This window comes from Orcinus orca, chromosome 6, assembly GCF_937001465.1.
Source record: "Orcinus orca chromosome 6, mOrcOrc1.1, whole genome shotgun sequence".
NCBI lineage: Eukaryota > Metazoa > Chordata > Mammalia > Artiodactyla > Delphinidae > Orcinus > Orcinus orca.
Genome location: NC_064564.1, coordinates 66,843,307 through 66,861,908, shown reverse-complemented (window position 1 = coordinate 66,861,908; position 18,602 = coordinate 66,843,307). Strand labels below are relative to the sequence as shown.

Sequence of the window (18,602 nt, the reverse complement as noted above, 5' to 3'; positions counted from 1 at the left end):
GGTATTGCTTCTGGTTGCTATGGAATAAAGGGCAGTCCCTTCACATTCTCATTCGTTGGTTCTCTTACTTAAGAGTGCTGCAGCACCTTTAAATCCCAGCCAGGCAAGTCTCAGCTTGTATGACCAATATCAGCTGCCAGTAATTTTACTTTTGCTCCTCAAGAGAGTGACCTACAGGAACAAATATTTCAATTTTTATAATTAAAAATTCAATGAATTTTTACAATCTTTAGAAGGATTAGAATCGTCCTTACCCTCATCAAATTATGACATATTATCACTAACACACAGCAAGGGGAAATACGAACGATAGGGATTACAAATCTACTATTTTCTTTCTTAAAAAAAAAAACAAGCAAGTATGGTACTTCCCCTTAATGTACAGCCATTTAAAACTTTGGAAAATAAAATTTAATTGCATTTCTATATCATTTTAAAATAAAGCAATTAAATAATGACCTATATACAAAAATTATAGTTGGAAGATGATAAAAATTAAGATATTTATTCAAATATTGAATACAGAATTATAAAATTTTACTTTTTCTAGGAAAAATACGGAGCTCAAACTCTAGATAAAATAAGCAAGTAGAGTGAATACTTACGGCAGCACGTTTGCGCTGTCTGCCTTTAAGGAAAGGTTTTCACCAGCTATGATATATACCATAAGAACACTGGTCGAGGAGTGAGGAGCCTAGGGCTCAACAGCGCCAGCTCTGATAAATGCTGTATGTCCAAGTCACTTAACCTCCGTTTTCTTTCACATAAATGGGGGTTGGGGGAGTTAAACGAGATAACCTCCAAAGTCTGTTCCAACTTAAAAATTCTGTTTCTAAAATAAAACATCCTAATGATGTCTCTACTGGAATCTATATATTTGCGCCATTTGGAAGCATGTTTAACTCTAGCAACAGACCTTTTTACCTCTTTAATCTCTACTCCAGCATCCTGGCTACCCCTTTTGGTCAGCTGTGCAGATCAGACACAGTAAAGGGGCAGAAGAATATGGCCGTAGAATATTTAAGTAGAAACAGGGATAAAGCCTGAAGTTGGGCCCCTAAGGAAAGAAGACACTCACTATAGGTGGCTTGAGGCTCCAGCTCCAGCTTCAGACTCAAAAGCTTAGCTGCCATGCAAACAGGGTCAGGTTCTAAAATACAAGTCAATTATTTGATAAAGCTTTCCTTCACATGGTGTTCTTCCAAATTAGAACATTAAGTTGTTTGCTGTTGGGGAGTTACTCCAATACAGAATAAGTAGAGCAATATAATCTACCCACAAACAAATTAAAAGAATGACGTACAAAATATTAATCCCTTTCACCTCTGGGAGGTAAATATCAAGACAGTTGTTTTCCTGCATCCTGCAAACAAGGGCTGCAGCACTTGTGCTTGATCCCTTTTTTAATGATAGGTCAGATTTCAAGTAGAAGACCCTGGAATTACTAAACAAAAGACTTGACCAACAAATGAGAACAAACTTCCTGATTTACAAATGCTGTGCTGAGAAGAAACAACATGAAGATCAACCACTCTTAAATACTTTGTTTTAAATATAATGTAAGCACTGTTTCAAGGCTACATTGAGTCCGTTCTTAACATAAGACTTAAATTTTTTCAAAACAATGTAGAACAAAATAGGATTCAAGTTTATTTCAATAAACAAATTATTTCAAATTATATAGGTTTAAGAACAACAGAACGTAATAATCCTTAGGTCTGTGTGATGGACACATGAGGGTTCACTAGACTATTCTATATTCTTCACTGTTAGTTTTAAAAGTTTTTAAAAAAGAAAGTTTTAAGATTATAAACATTTATGGTACACAGATTTTCACTATATATTGGCTTCCCATATGTAAACTGCTTTAGATATCAGATAAGCTAATCAGATATTCTAATTGAATATATTAACTTTCTATAGTAATATATAACTTTGTAACAATAAAATAATTACAAGAAAACTCTGATACATCTCAGTTTAATTCTTTTCTATATACAACATTAATAGTGAAATCACATACAATAATAGTCAAAAGTCCCAGAGCTTTACTGTAAATATTTCAGACAAAAAAAGTAATGTAGTGTCCATAAGAAACTTAAGTATAATCTGTTTCTCAGCTTCCCCTATTCGTTAAAATCAAGTAAGGCAAAAAAGTAAATGATTATTCACCCAACAAATTATCTCACCATTCATACTTTGATTTATCCATCTCACCTTATTTTTAATCTTTACTTCAAAATTTTCTAATTTCATCTAACTGCATTTTCAATGTCTCCTCCTATCCTTTGTTTTCACCCTTGATTCCTAAATATCATCTCCATCATTTCTGCCTTCTAAAATCTGAAATCTTAAAAAATACGTCCACATAGCTGAGAATATATAATTTCATATCAAATACCTAATTTCTCTCTTTTCTTTCAAAATAGTCCTTAAAACCCAATAGAAAGCTGAGCCATTTCAGGATTCCTAAGTTAACCAAAATAGTACTGGCACTAAATACACATTGATATAAATCCTTTAATTCCTCATTCAAAAGTAAAGCTAAAGAACAATGATGTTAAACTACAAGATTATAGACTAACATATCCAATTATTTCTTATGTCTCTGCTAGAATGTTTTTGAATAAAATATTAGAAATAATGTTATTAACTGTAGTGGTAATATTATTAAGTATACTTAATGTGGCAAACTGAATTTCTTATGTAGACCCTAACATCACCCTTCTTTTTCTCTATACTGTACTAACCATTATTCGTACTCTAATTTTTCCAACTATATGTTCCTGCCCCAATTTACCCTCATCTTACCCCATTCCTTCAGATTAAGGTGTTGTTCTAGGCATGCGGTGTCATCTATTAGCATTCTTTCTAAGGTTTGTAAACCAAAGGGTAAGCTGGAGCTTCCAAAGCTCACGGACAATGCATTACACAAGACTGTGCTACAGGATTTAGGAAATTCCAGACAGCTGTGTAAATTAACAAAAATGCAATATCATAGAGAGGTTTATATTATCCAAGAAAGATGCCTTTATTTTAAAGTTTATCAAGGACAGCATGACTGCAGGTGAGTAACGTATCAGGATCACTATAATGACCTCCTCCCACAAATGACTTTGATCTTCATCTCCATTCCATGGGCACTGGCATTTCTAAAAAGACCAGTAAATACTCAAGTAAATCTAACCCAATCAAAATATTAAAATACATCACCCCCCAATTTCAAAGATAAAACCCACTTACTTCCAAACCATATGGCTCTCAAACCTCTGGTGAAATATAAATCCACATCTATTATACAGCTCCACTCATTCAACATTATTTAAAAGGTTTTAAATTTCAAAACTCGGCAGACTTCTAAAAATAAAAGCATAGATCAAATGTTGATCCAGCAGCACAATATCTTAACCTACTACAATCAGAATTACAATTTTTGCCTTTAATAACTTAATTCAATTTCAGGGTTCATGGCCTTTGTTAACTAAAGGTAGCCTCTAAATATCTCCGTATAATGTGAGACACCATTAAAAATCGTTCCCCAAATCACAGGAAGGTCATTCAAAGAACTTAAGTCAAACATTTCCCCTAATTTTCTTTGCCTCAACCAAATAGCACTGGAGTAGTTCCTAGATATGTAGAATGCGGAAACCAGTGAGCAAAAGCAGTTTTGACAGAAGTTCTGAAGTACCAATTAAAATGACTTTCTAAAGGTCTATGCACAAACACACACATATACACAAAACACTATATATAAGATAAAATCCATTTTTCTTAATATAAGTACACTCTAAAAATATAAAGTGACGTTTTAAACAAAACATGTTTTGAAATGTCCTTTAGAAGCATGCAGTGTGATTATGTTACATGATCGAAACAAAGAATCTAACTTTATCTGGTGCCTGTATATCAATATTTCATGTTGGGCTCTCATCGTGGTACATCAAAATATGCATATTGTATATTTAAGATGGTAAAAGTGATTTTCAGATCACTAATATATCTTTTCATGTGTTTTTTTTAATGACCCTTATGCTGACACTTCATTAAAACTCATCTCCAAGATTGTCATCAGATATAACCAGATGTCAATCAGTGAAAGCCTGATGTGACAGGTTACACTCTTTGGTTCTTTAAAATGTCAGCCTCAATAGGAATAGGGGAAAAACCTAAGTTCTATTGCAAAAAATATATCCAGAAAACAATCCACCCAAAGCAAAATGTAGAGAGGTGGATTTAAAGCATCATTTCTGTTATCTAGCACACAAACTAGATTTTCTCACCACTGTCTTCTACCTTTCTAAATCTGTGCATGACTAAATCACAATATAGGCTCTTTAAAAGAGAAAGATATTATTGCACACCAATATACTAAGGGATAGACATATACAGATACAGTCAATCTTTAGGAGAAAAGGAATCACAGACAAATACGAAGTAATAAAATGCCTATCCTCACAAAAGTATGTGTACTCTGCATAATACTACAACAGGAAAGGAAATAGATCTGGAAGACATACTGGATCACCTGAGTCATTTCTGTTTCTCCCCTCCCCATGCCCTGCAATCCCCACCCCAACCTCTATTTCCACCAAAACGTCACAGTCCAGGAAAACAAACTGGATAGAGTATGCAATGCACGAGTATTCAACAATGGAAACAGGATATGATTTCTAAATGTATCTCCCTCTTCCTGCCCCTCTCCAGCAACCCTCCCTCACCACCCCCAAAAGTAAAGCATGGAAGAAAGAAATTTAAGTGACTAGCAAAGGGTTTCTAAAATGGTTTTGCACATTAAGATAAACTATGCTGATTGAGACTGAACAGGGCCAGATGCATTTTTAAGGATGATAGTTTTATACTGAAATGTATAAAGCCATCAATCATTCAGATCTGTAGTTCAGAAACTTGAATACGATTCTATCAATAAAAATAGCATTCAAAAATAATTTTAAAAGCAACAATTACAATCTATTAATCTTTCATACACTCCTTATTAAACTGGTAAAAGAGGTGAGGTGAGATAGAGCAGAATATAAGACTTATCTTGAACTAATGCAAAAATACTTCCTTTCACAGCATGCAATCCTCTAAAATCTTGTAAGTGCATTTCTCAAATTAACATTAAAGTACTGAGCAAAGTAAGTCAGACAGAGAAAGACAAATACCACAAGATATTGCTTATATGTGGAATCTAAAAACAATGGTACAAATGAACTCATTTACAAAATAGAAATAGAGCCACCAATGTAGAAAACAAACTTATGGTTACCAGTGGGGAAAAGGGGGGGGGGGTAAATTGGGAGACTGGGATTGACATATACACACTACTATATATAAAACAGATAACTAATAACGACCTACTGTATAGCACAGAGAACTCTACTCAATATTCTGTAATGACCTATATGGGAAAAGAATCTAAAAAAAGAGTGGATATATGTATAACTGATTCACTCTACAGTATACCTGAAAGTAACACATCATTGTGAATCAACTATACTCCAATAAAAATTTTTTAAGTCATGAAAATGCATACCTCTTGACTAAAAGACACAATTTTTCTGCCACCAAACCTAAATTTTAAAAATGCTAACCAAGTATAAACAATATTCAGAGAAATGAAAAGCAGCAATTATTGCCAATGGAAAACTACAAAAGAATACTAGTGTGGAAGATGGCAATGCTCCCCACAGCAGGGCCCCAAAGTAGTCCAAAAGCCCTCAGAATTTGCCCAACTCCTTGACAGGATTTTAGCTCTTTTCAAAACTAGCTGAATAGCATGAAGGGAAGAAAAAAGTCAAGGCTTTAATAACTGGGGAAGAAATGTTAAAAAATGAGATCAACAGAAATTAAATTTTCTTGCTTCTAATGAGAGAGAGAGAGAGAGAAGGCTTGGGCTCCTCACCACCCCACCCCGCTTTCTCTGTTAATTTGCCTATCCACATACTTGGGAAATTATGTCCTGTTTTAAATACCTCATTGGGGAGCAACAGGCAGGAGCCCCAACTGTCAGACACTTGTCTGGCACACAGACATAGAGGAGCTGGCGCAGCAGGAGCTCAAGCTGTGAGACTCAGCTAATTCCTCTGTGGGTGAGAACATCAGGGCACTTGGCCATAGCTCCCTACAGGGGCCACTGAAATGGTGGAAGCTTCTGACTGTGACACAGGTATGGCCATTATGCTAGACCCATGTTTTTTTATGCTGGGTTTTCTTTCTTTGTTGTTCTTACCAGAAGAAACAATAGGCAAGCAAAATGCCATCAGTAAAGGAAACACCAATTCCAGGCTCCATGTTATTGGCATGTTTCCCTTTTTCCACACCAATCTCACCATGGAATCATAGACTATTAGTGCTGGAAAGGGCTTTAGCGATCACATAGCACTACTGCTTCATTTTACAAATGGAGAAACTGAGACCTAGGAGGTTTAAGTGACTAGCTTAAGGTTTTTCACTTAGTGGCAGACTGAGTACCAGAACAGAAGCTCTTTTTCTCCTCTTTACTCTCCTTTGGCTGGCACTTTTGAAGACCTTTATTTCTTAGCCTAGTCACCCTCTCTTTTCTCCTTCCACATCACCTCTCAATTTAGGTCTCCTCTCACCAACTAATGTACTTTCATTTTCAGGCCAGCTGCCTCACTCTTAGCTTTCCTGGGCTCAGCTCCTATTATCCCTTGCCCATTTTTGCCTAAACAGGAAGACCTCTCGTAATCTTGACCAGGCACTGTAAAGTAAAGGCAAGCAATACTGACTGGGTATTACAGCTTCTAATAAAAGTAATGAGAAAGAAGAATCCAGGAGTTAAAAGTCAGCAATGGGCAGGCACATGTGACTGTGCAAACACAATATTTTGGGACTAGACAAGAGATTTAACCGAAAGTGCTCAGCCAGAGGCCAATACATAGCCGGGACTAGGAAGGGAAACTCGTGGAGCATAATTACGCTCAGGTTACATCATTAGTGGAACAAGGATATGTATTTGTTCATGAGGGCAGTCAGATGGATAGAAATTGTAAGAAGATAATGGATGATTAAAAACGGTAAGAATGATATATAACCTTACCACCTAATAAGTCACATTTCCTAGCCTTTTTCCAAAAGTTCCCTTTAAAATGTGTGTCAGATTCACTGGAGAAAGGAAGCAGAGGAGACGGCTGAGCTGAGAGTCTACATACTTTTTATGTTGGGACTAATTACCTATAAAAATAATGTAAAAGGAATCATATAATTAATTGAACATTTAACACGAGTAGGAGGATGGGAGCAGGTAAGATGAGGGAGACAGGCAAAAAGCCTGTACAATACACAATGCTTCAGCAAAAAAGATGACACACGGTATCAGATAAATTTTCAATTGTAATGTATAAACCACATTTCCACTTTGAGAAAGATCGGGCTATTGAGATCACTGTAAAATGAGAAAAACATTTCATTCTTAGTCAAAATGCTTAGACAAATAGAAATATAGCAAATTACTGAATAGTAACTTTAGATATAGCAGTCAACTAAAATGATTCTTTCAACATCTTTAATGCCCTAACAAAGGGAACCAAAGGCGTTATTTTTCCACTACTATTTCATATTATATGTTTTACTGAATAACATTCTTGAGGTTACTTTATACCTCAAGATTGGGGTTGGCAAATTCTTCTAAAATTACTTATTGCTACAGGTAAACAAATGGTGACCTCACATTTTTCTACTGTTAGTAAAATAACGATTCTAAGCAGTGCATATAAATTGGAATAATTCCTTGATGAACTCATCTTTATACAACTATTATCATTATTATATATTAATGACTGCATTTTGTAAAATGTTTATAAACAGGGCTCAAAATGTTTTCAAATGAATTCATGTATAATAGATGTGAAAAGGAAAATATCAATTGGACAATGAAATGGACCATGGGAAGTGTTAAGAGTTTATGAAATGTTACATCATTAATTCTCAGTCTGAGATCCCTAGACCAGGAGAGTTATCCAAACATAAAAAGAATCCGTTACAATAAGGCTGCAAAGTAAAACTAAAACATAACTTTGGGCTAGCACCCTATTAATTCAGTGTAATAACAAGACTGGTTATCAAATGATAATCCAAACCTACAGCTGACAGCTTCGTGTCTTTTATTTTTAAAAGGGTGGAAGAGGTAATAATTATTTAATGAGTGCAGATCAATAGGCAAAATCTTTCAAAACTTAGGACCCACTGGGAAGTAGATGGTCAGAAGTGTATTAAAAGGATTCTTAGATAGCAAAAAAATTAGACTGGGTATCTTCTCAGTATTCCCTAAGAACCAACATGTATTGAGCATGTATTCCATGTCAAATACTGAGCAAAGCACATTACATGAATTAGCTCCTTTACTCTTCACAAAACTCCATAAAGCAGATTAAGGCTGATCTATTTTTCAGATGAGAAAACTGAGGCTAAATGAAGCTAAACAACCTGTCCAAGGTTCCACAGCTAATAAGATTATCTGAAATCTGAGTCCAAAGCCTGTGTTTTTAACCAATATACTTATCCTCAATCTATTTAAAAAACAAAACACATACCTATTTGATACTCTAAATACATTCCAATTTTTTAACTCATTCATTTTCATTAAGTACATCTTGTAGTTTGATGTGATATATAAAATGTCAAATATAAAGGTTTTGAAACAATGTCATATACTTTAAATTCTTAGTGGCATAAATTAGTTTATGTTAATGAATTGGTAGGATCACATGTTTAAGGAAAAATGCCTAACCTATTTTAGCAAGACTAATACTTAAAAATATTATTATTCTCTATTGATGTTTTGAATTCTTTGTGGCATGTCTTATAAAGGTACTTTTAAAAAATATCATATTTTGCTGATTGTACTTAAATGTGGGACAACAGTATACATAAATCCATTATCTAGAGGGAAAAAAAGTTTATTTGATATACCTATATCTTTCTAAGCTTACTTGAGGCAGATACTGACTACCACTGCTTCAGTATTTGTCTTTTAGAGTATACATGTACTGCTGAGGAAGTAAAGTCAATGATGCAAGAAGAACCCAAAACAGTGAATTCAACAGTTCTCCTAAAAAAAAAAAAAATCTCCATGAACAAATATTCAGATACAGAAAGCAATGTAAGATCACTTCCAGTTTAGAAGTATAAGGCACAGAGGAAAGTGGAGAATCTAAAACTTTTCAGTTAATAAAGCCAAGTTAAATATTCAAACCAGACTATTCTAACAGCATGAAGTGGGGACCAAATTCTCCAATTTCTGTTATTATTGTTGTTGACTTAATTAGCCTGATAACTATTATTACCATTTATACTTTTGAGAGAGTTTTAAATTATACCATAAAAAGCATACCACTAATTATGCCATATATAAATGCTGTAAGGATATACAATATACTGATATGTGCAACAATGCCAAATTTATAGAGTACAAAGCCATACTGCCAAAACAGTATGATTTTCAAGTTAAACTAAATTTTTTAGATACAGATTAAAATACCTGCATAAGAAGATGATAAATGTATATGCCTACAGGACGAATGCTGACATTCAGATTATGCCAAAGATATCAATCTTGATATTGTTTTATGCTGTGCTAATATATATTAGTACACAGAAAGATAGGCTTTGATGAAAAGCTGCCAATTAAGACAGTAGATTAAATTGAAACTCCATAGAAATAAGGCTATTATATGCTTGAATGCATAAGTAATTAAATTTTTTTTCTTTAAATAAAAGTTCTAATCAGTTCACATTCTTAGTGATAATAATCTCTTGTTGCAAACAGCACAGCACCCTCTGGTGCATCTGTTGTAAGATGTATAAAATTTCCACCAAAAAAGGATAGAATCCGAGTAAAAATGAACCTTAGAAATCAATAGTTTGTTACTATTTTATTTACTCCAGTATGTATTTTTAAACACTAATGCTTGAAAACAATTTTCACTTAAAAACAGCACTAAAAACTTTGTAATAACAATTGAAGTAGATAAGGAAAATGTTTTCATTTGAAAATATTTAAAATAACCAACAAAAACAACACTGGTTCTCAACATTTATCATTTAAATTAAAATAATGCTGCCCCCCAATAAATTCAAGTATGGGATGGCAAAAGTTAACTTGCCATGTTAACCAAATTTCACTTTATTCAAATCTGCCTTGGCTTTTTGCTTCAGATAAATTGACTAATTGTGTAAAGTGCTCCTGAGTACTTTGCTGGATTCAAAGGGAATTTATCATTCCTTTAAAGAATTTGAAGTGTTTTCTGAAAGGATCTGCAACTTACACAGCTCAAAACTAGAATGATATTCAAAAATAAAAGTTACGCTAATTAAATTAGGAATCAATTTGAATAGTTCAAAACCTTTACTTTAAAAAGAAAACTCTTCCTACGAAAATAATTAACTCCAAAAGTATATTTTACTAAGGACAAAAGCAAAGGATGCCACCTGCTTTAGACAGCCCTTTTGTGAACCGGTGGAAGTCCCAACACAATGCACTAGAAATGAAAGTGACACCTGTTTAAAGCAGCCATCTGTCCCTAACAAAGCTAGATTTAGTTAAATCCGCTTAATCTTGGATTTCCAAAATATGGGAACACTATGCACCTGTGAACAGAGAGGAATTTAAAATCTGTTTTGCAACAGCCACTGGGAAGCCATACCAAAGAGTTAAAAGCAAAGGATTCCATTCGGGAAACTAAGTGCTTATTTTTTAAAGTAACTAGAAGTAGAGGATTTTTAGCCTAATGCTCAGCATTAAAAACAAAGCAGGCAAAAAAAAAAAAGCAGACTTTTCATAATTTAAAGGTTTATGTCTTCCAAGACTCTTTTGTAATTTGAAAGCCTCCTTGTTCGGTATTCTCATTTCTTGTAACACAGGCTCACCAGAAATACAAAATAAAACAAAGTAACATTCCTACTACACTGTTCAGAAAAAAATTTTTTTTAACTCTTCCTACATATCTGATGCTATATCTTCTCTTTTAAACACACACACACACACACACACACACACACACTATAAAATCTGAGACACAAAGATCATACTCCACCTACTGATTTTTTCAGTTGACAGTTTAGAGGAAAGCACATAAAACATCAACTTTCTCAAGAAAAATGAAACATGTTACCAAAAAGTAACACATATCATCCTTTAAATAATAGATTAAATCTATCTTGATTTTACAATTCATTTTTAATTGGTAATTTTTTTACTATTAAATTTGTTTCTGATTTAAAAATTGTTTTGTTTAGCATCAAAGTATATTAAATTTATAAACTATAAATTTTTTATTTCAGTACTTGTAAACTATAAACCTTTTATTTGAGTACCTAAGTAGAGTACAAGACTATTTGAATACTGGAGGAGTAATATACTATTTTTTAAATTAGGCATAACTACCCCATATAATGAAAACATTGTGGAATGGCACATTTTAGAAATGCATTTTAGTTTACTGTTATACATTTAAATGTACTACATAAATATGCCTATATACCATTTAATGCAATTCATAGGCACAATAATATAAAAAGACTAAGATAGGCATTATGACATACAGTGAATCACAGATATTCAGCTATTCAAAACAAGTTACAAGTAACTCCTATTTCATAATTTTAGTTTTAAAGTTTGGACACTTTTCCGAGTTCGTTTTTTAGTCTAAAAACAAACACAAGAGAATACAAATACATAATATAGTCCCTCCTAGGAAAAATATCTCAGGAAAAAAAATGTTACTAAACATTTATCAATGTGTTAAATTTTTTAACTTATCATTTGTTAGTATTTCTGGCTATTATTTACTTAATCCGTATGAATAATGTTGACACACTTGAGTCCAAAGCATGTCTAGCAGCAACTTTTATATCACATAAGTGCTTTTAAAAATGAATAGGTAATAGAATTCAATTTAAGTTCTGCTCTCAAATCACCTTGTGAATGAAAATCTGAATTATAGAAAACCTGAGATAGTCGTAATGAGTGAAATGCCTGAAAAAAATTCTTGGACACTGCAAGTAAAAATATTAAACCATAAAATTATAGCATATAATCTACTCGACTGAAAATGCATTATGTAAATGGCATAAGGTCTGAAACTGTCTCAAGACAGCAAAACTCCTATTAACTTCAGAGAGTTTATAGGACCCAGGAACTTCACCATCCAAAAGTGTTCAGGCATTTGACACTCATCTGAACAGAAAAAAAAATACAGGTTAGTATTAGAGATTTGCAAGAAACCCAGGTTGGGGAGGCGGGAGGGCAAATATAAAGAAATTTGAGTGCTCTGAGAAAGACTTCTTTCAGAACAAACATCACCCTCATTTAAAATAGCAATCACAAGGAAATGGACTTTAAAAAAGAAAAGATTTTTTTTAAACCTCTTATTTTACAAAATATTAGCCTTAATAGCTTTACAATTACCCAACCTGCTCACTGACATTCTGAAGAATAATTAATACTGTCATATTATTCACAGGCTGCTCTGTCAGGTAAATCAATATATGTTTGCTGTTAGAAAGAAGACTATTTAAATAAGCATTTAAAAATTCCAAATTGGAAACTTCAATTTGTGCGAATATTACAGTACACTATATTTGTTTTAGCACACATTCATTATCAAAACTCTTTACTGATAATTAATTAAACATTACACTGAAAAATGAACAAATTTACAGGATCTGTAAAACTGGGTTACCTCTAACAGCCTATAACTTGAGGACTGATAAGTATTCAAATCTACAGAGAAAAATACAGTTTTGAAGCAAGGACCTAAAAAGGAAAGAGTTCTCTCTCTTCAGCAGGTTTAAGTCACTGTCCAAAGAAAACCAAAAAATAAATTTAAAAGACTATGTTAAGAACACATATGCCTAGATCTTAACAACCACAAAGAAAGTGAAATATACACACGTTTCAAGTTGAGAGGCTTCATACATTCTTTATGAACAACTTGACTTCAATTTCAACTCTCAAAGGAAAACGAAGAGAAGATTTAAAAAAAAAACTCTTTAAAGTACCATAACTGTCACAAATAACACTGTAAACTGAGTTCTCACAAAGCTTCCTTACGTCCTTTCCCTGTCTGTCACACAGTCTCATAACCACAATGAAAATTGTTAACACTCCACTGTGGGGAAGGAGGTTCATCAAAGTGAAATGGAACCTCACTCGTACCCCTCCCATCTCCACATGAAGGATAAAGCACTGTCAATAACTACTAACCCAAGTATCACAGATGCCCTGCATCCGGTTTAAATCACACACACACACACACACACCCCGAAAAAGAGAGAGGAGAGAGACTTTCCCAATGCAGCAAAGAACCCAGCAAAGAGGCCCCTGGTTTCAGTGTGTGTGCAAGGGGTGTGGGGGGAGAAGAAAGAGGGGGAGGGAAGAGTGCCGAATGGATATTAAGATTGTTTGCAGCACAAAGAAAACACAGTTTTAAAAGAGAAAAAAGAAAACCATGCAGCTGATGATGGTAAAAGAAGAGCAGCTCATTAAGCACAAGGCAAAGAGGGGCAAAAATGAAGGCAAGAGGCAGTGGGAAAAGTTCACCGATGTACGAGGATAAAAATAACAAAACCCATAACAAGGCCCCACAAGTGAACAACAACAACAAAACACCACCTCGTGGGTCCCCCCTTGCACACTCTTGTCTATTTCGGTTTTGAAAGAAACAGGAACCAAGCAGCTTTGAAAAAGAAGAAAATTGAAAGAAAGAAAGAAAGAAAAAAAAACCTTATCTCTTCACCTGACCCTCCTCCTCAGACCCAGACCTAAGGGAGAGCTCCACCGTCCGCAACGCAAAACTGTGGCTCCCTCTCCCGCTCGGCTCGCAGCCCCCCGAGCTCCCGCTCCATCCCTGAAGCGCGGCCGCGGAGGGCCGGGGCCGGCGGGCGGGCGGGCGGCGCGGCGCCCACACCCCCGACCCAGCCGCAGCGCGCACGGTCCATTGTAAACAAGCCCGGGGGACGGAACCCCTCGGCAGCGGCGCCACAGCTGCAGCCCCGGTGTCAGGAGTGAGACCCCCACACAGCCACACTCGGCTCGCACACACGGACACACACACACACGCACGGACACACGCGTTCACACGCATCCACACGCTCCCACACACATGTAGAGACCGAAGAATATTCACCTTGGCTGTGGATTATTGTGGTGTTGTTGGTGGGTGATGGAGATGGTGGTGGTGGGGAGGAGGAGGAGGAAGAGGAGGAGGAGGAGGAGAGGAGTAGTTGTTGTTGATGGGTAACAGTCGCCAGGACTACGGTGACTATGGCGCTTGATTCACAAGGCAACGGTTGCTATAACTCACAAAAGAGAGAGAGAGGGAGAGAGAGAGGGAGCGAGAGGGAGAGGGAGACACTCACACGGGGAGGGGTGGGGGAGGGAAGAGGGGAGGAGGCGGGCCCGGCTAGCGGCCGGAAGGGGCGGGCTCAGTACCGTGACTGACAGCCCCCGAACCGGGTTGGGCTGGGCGAGAGGCCGGGGTTCCGAGGAAGGGTTCCGAAGGGACGCGCTAAGTTTGGCAGGGGCTGAGGTCACCCCAGGGTCCCCTCGGAGGTACGGTACTACACGCCCTGGCGAGGCTGGCGGAGGAATTGAGGGCCGTGGTGCGAGGTATACTTTCTGTGAAACGAGAGCTGCCAGTCGCAGCAACCAGCTCAGTGCCCAAAAGCCTCAGAGCCGGGAGAAGGTAACAGCTAACCCATGAGAGGGGGTGTCGAGGGCGATTCCAGACACCTTGTCTAAACGACGAGCTACAGCAGAGGAAGAATCCACTTTGAAGAGTGGCTCCGCCCCCGGCAGAAACGTCATTTCCGGGGCGGGGCTGGCGGAGGGTCCCGGATGTGCCGCCGCTCTCTTTTTTTCTTTTTTCCTTTTCCCCTTGCCCGTGCCCCCCACCCGCCCCGTTTCTGAGGCGCCGGCGGTGTTCCCCGTCGTAGTCGTCTGCGGGCTTCTAGCATGTCGAGACGCTTCATGGCGGCGGGGAATGGACGGTCCGCGCCGCCTTTGCGCTCCTGCTTTCCGCGTCCCGGCCCGCTCCCGCCTCCTGAGGCCGCGATTCGGAGGCGGGCGGGCGGCGGGGTGTGAGCGTGCTGCCTCCGCCGCCATCTTAGAGCAGGCGAGCGCGGGGCGCGTAGGGGCAGCGCGCAGGCCTCCCGCGGTCCCGCCGCGGCGTGGCGCGCACCGGGAAGGTCCGAGCTTGTTCGGCCCTCACTCCGGAGCGAAGAGGCGAAGTCCTGACTCCCTATCTACAGGGCGGGGAGTAAGCGCTACTAAGGAGCAAGAAATCGCTCTCTCCGGGGATTCGAAAACGCATGGCGGCCCCCCTCCGGGAAAGGCGTTGGGAGGTGGGGTAACTTACACCTGTCTGACATAGCACCCAGTTAGTTCCTAGTTCCTGTCATCCTCAGCCCTCGCGTGCAGTGCTCGTCCCTATTAAAAGTTGACGAAACCAGGATGTGAGCTCACCCCCGTGTCCTGTTACTTGCCTCGTCCTCGTCCCCGGTTACCTAACAACCTGCTGTATCTGAGGGTCTTGCTGCTTCCGGGTGTATTGAGATAGACGAATGGGTTAACATTGATGATGGATGTTGTTAGCACGCAACTGGCTATCTCGAACACCCGTTGGTATCGAATAGCCTCTAATGCCTCACGGTTCAAACATACTCGTCCAGTTCTCTGCAGACTGGAGTCCTGCAGGAACATGCCCCCAGGCCCTGTCAATATCCCAAACCAACACACGCAGCTAAGCTGCTTATCTGGGACAATAACTTGGATATTAGAGCATTAGGAAATCAGTTCTCCTCTTGAGGCTTAATTTTTGCACCTGCAAAATAGGGGTTTGGGGCTTGCTGAAATAAGAATAGCCACCGTTCCTGAGGTCTTTTACTGCCCCAGACATTGTGCTTAGTGTTTTACGTACATTATCTCATTTAATCCTCACGACACCACTATTAGATACATAATACTCTCATTTTGGAGAAGGCACAGAGTCTTAAACATCAGTCGTTTTATTTTACGGCTCTGTATCATGGAGTATTAGAGGGGTATTTTAGGAACCAGCTAGTTAAACAATAGATTCAAGAAAGCAATGTGGCCTTTGGTAATCTCATAATGAGTTATAGAGGTTCTTATAATAATGTGTTACAATGTAATAGTGAACAGTGTGGAGCACAGTGCTAAAACGTAAAGGTTTCATGGCGCACCATGGTAGTAGGCCCTTCCAGACCGAGACAGATGACAGTGTGGTGACCAACAGCAGTTAAAACTCTTCAGATTTAGAATAATAGTTTCCACATACACATGGGAAATAAAGTATGCATTCCAGCTGTATAAAAACTGGTAGTCATTATGAATAGTCACTTAATTACATTTACAGATAAAGTCCTCTATTCCTGTAATGGTGTGCGGGGCTGTTTGCTCACACTACACAGCTCTGAATAGCTTTGCTTTTTTAGTTCTATTGTCTGTTATAGTTTGCCCATCCCTTCCCTCACTGTCAGCTGTTGCTTCTTACTGCTGTTAGTGAGCATAGTTCTATTATCCTCCCCACCCTTTTAATTTACTGCTTATAATCTGCAGGCCAGAAAACCACACAATGAAAAGCTGTATCTCGAGTCCTTTGAGGAACTCTCCTTTAGAAAAAGTGTGTGACCTTTGTGCGGGGACACTGTAACATCGGTTTGAAGCTGCTTAGAGACATTTTTTTTTTACCTACGTCCTCATTTGGCCTTTTTCTGAGTTAGTTATAAATAATTATTTTAAATGAGTTCTTTAAAAGTTAGGATTTAGAATATTTCTCCCTGTTTTAGGATAATTGATAGTATTCTAATCATAGTGAGGTTACTATAATATGAATTTTTCAATGTTACCTTCACACCGAATCAAATAACCAAGCTACCAATTCAAGCTGTAGATTTGGAAACACGATTATATATGCATGTTTTGTGTTATAACTAGTTAGGAAAGGTCCCAGAAATCCCTTTGCCTATAGTCATTTTTGATAGGATCTCCGTTGTGGTCATTTACAGTTGCATCTTCACATGTGTTGTACATATATTTCAGAAATAAATTATTTGTTAAGTCACAGAAAAGACCCAGCAGTGTGTCTAACATTTTATCACCTGTTACAGTGATAACACACTGGACTCAAAAAGTGCCTAACCAAAAAATATCTTACATTGCTTGACAAATTCAATAAACTGCCAATGCAGTTATTATTTGTCCAGTATCTAAAATGGGCCAGACATAGTTCCTGTCTGTAAAATGCTCACAGTCAATATCTGTGAATTTAAAATGCTATGTCCTTTGAACTTGGATTGTTTTTGCTCTCAGCTTGGAATGAATGGCAGAGACATCGATTAACACATTTGTATCTGAACCACTTGAAAAATAGGAAGCCCTGATTATGTGTGGATTATATACTTTATAAATTACTTTAGTACATTCTCAAGGGTAAATCTCCTCTTCAATATTATCTATTAGGTTATTTCCTCCTATTGATATCTACAGCATAATCAAGAACTAATACATTACTTTAACAATGCTTATAAAAGGAAAAGCTGAATACAGAAAGATAAAATACTGTTACGTGATAGGTTTACTTCCAAAAAATTGTATGTATGAGAGTTTTAAAAATTAATGAATTGGGACATCCCTGGTGGCGCAGTGGTTAAGAATCCGCCTGCCAGTGCAAGGGACACGGGTTCAAGCCCTGGTCCGGGAAGATCCTACATGCCACGGAGCAACTAAGCCTGTGCACCACAACTACTGAACCTGTGTTCTAGAGCCTGTGAGCCACAACTGCTGAAGCCCACGCACCTAGAGCCCGTGCTCCGCAACAAGAGAAGCCACCGCAATGAGAAGCCTGCACACCGCAACAAAGAGTAACCCCCGCTCGCCTCAACTAGAGAAAACCTGTGCACAGCAAGGAAGACCCAATGCAGCCTAAATAAATAAATAAATAAATTTATATTTTAAAATATAATGAATTGGTCTGCGGCAGCTTACCACTGAATTTGTGGTGAATCCTTTTATAAAGCAGAAATCACTCCTGTTTAAAATTTTTTCACTTGATTATAATATCTGATTTTCTTCAATTGAGAGACACCTAGAGTCTTAGTTCTCCTATGGAAATGAATTGTTTCAGTTCAGCCAATATTTATTGAATATGATATGTATAGCACTGGGAGATTAGACTACTGGATTACTAGCTGCCTTTACTATCAATAGATCTGTAGTTCTGTGGCTATATGATAATAATCAATAATAATAGAGGGTGATAGAGGCCAAGGTAATTCAAAACTACATAATTTGCCACTATTCTCTGGAGCACTCCTAACTCTACCCATTCCCACCCAAAGTACATTTTGGTTTTGAAAATATTGCGTTATTTTTTTTTCTGGTAGATTTATCTTTCTAATTGTGTTTTCTTTAAGTAATACAAACCAACTGTTTACTCAGCAGTCCTGAGAGATGTCTATCCTTATATATAACCTGGAATTAAATTTTTACCCCAGCAATGAAAGATGATAATAGAATCATAAGTAGACTATCTTTTCTTAAGATCAAAATATCTTTTGAT

The 18,602-nt window shown here is 37.4% G+C and overlaps 1 protein-coding gene across 3 annotated transcripts in view; it reads right to left on the bottom strand.

Moving 5' to 3' along the window:
- RFX3 (regulatory factor X3) overlaps positions 1–14,342 on the bottom strand; it is a 288,511-nt gene extending 274,169 nt beyond the window's left edge. For 2 of the 3 annotated variants that reach the window (XM_004286226.3, XM_004286227.3), the window contains exon 1: positions 14,151–14,342. The gene's annotated coding sequence lies outside the window, so the exon portion shown is untranslated. Of the gene's footprint in view, positions 1–1,078; positions 3,153–3,243; positions 3,358–14,150 lie in introns of all 3 variants that reach the window. The other variant, XM_049711842.1, reaches the window with a different exon arrangement.
- Positions 14,343–18,602: the final 4,260 nt, after the last annotated feature.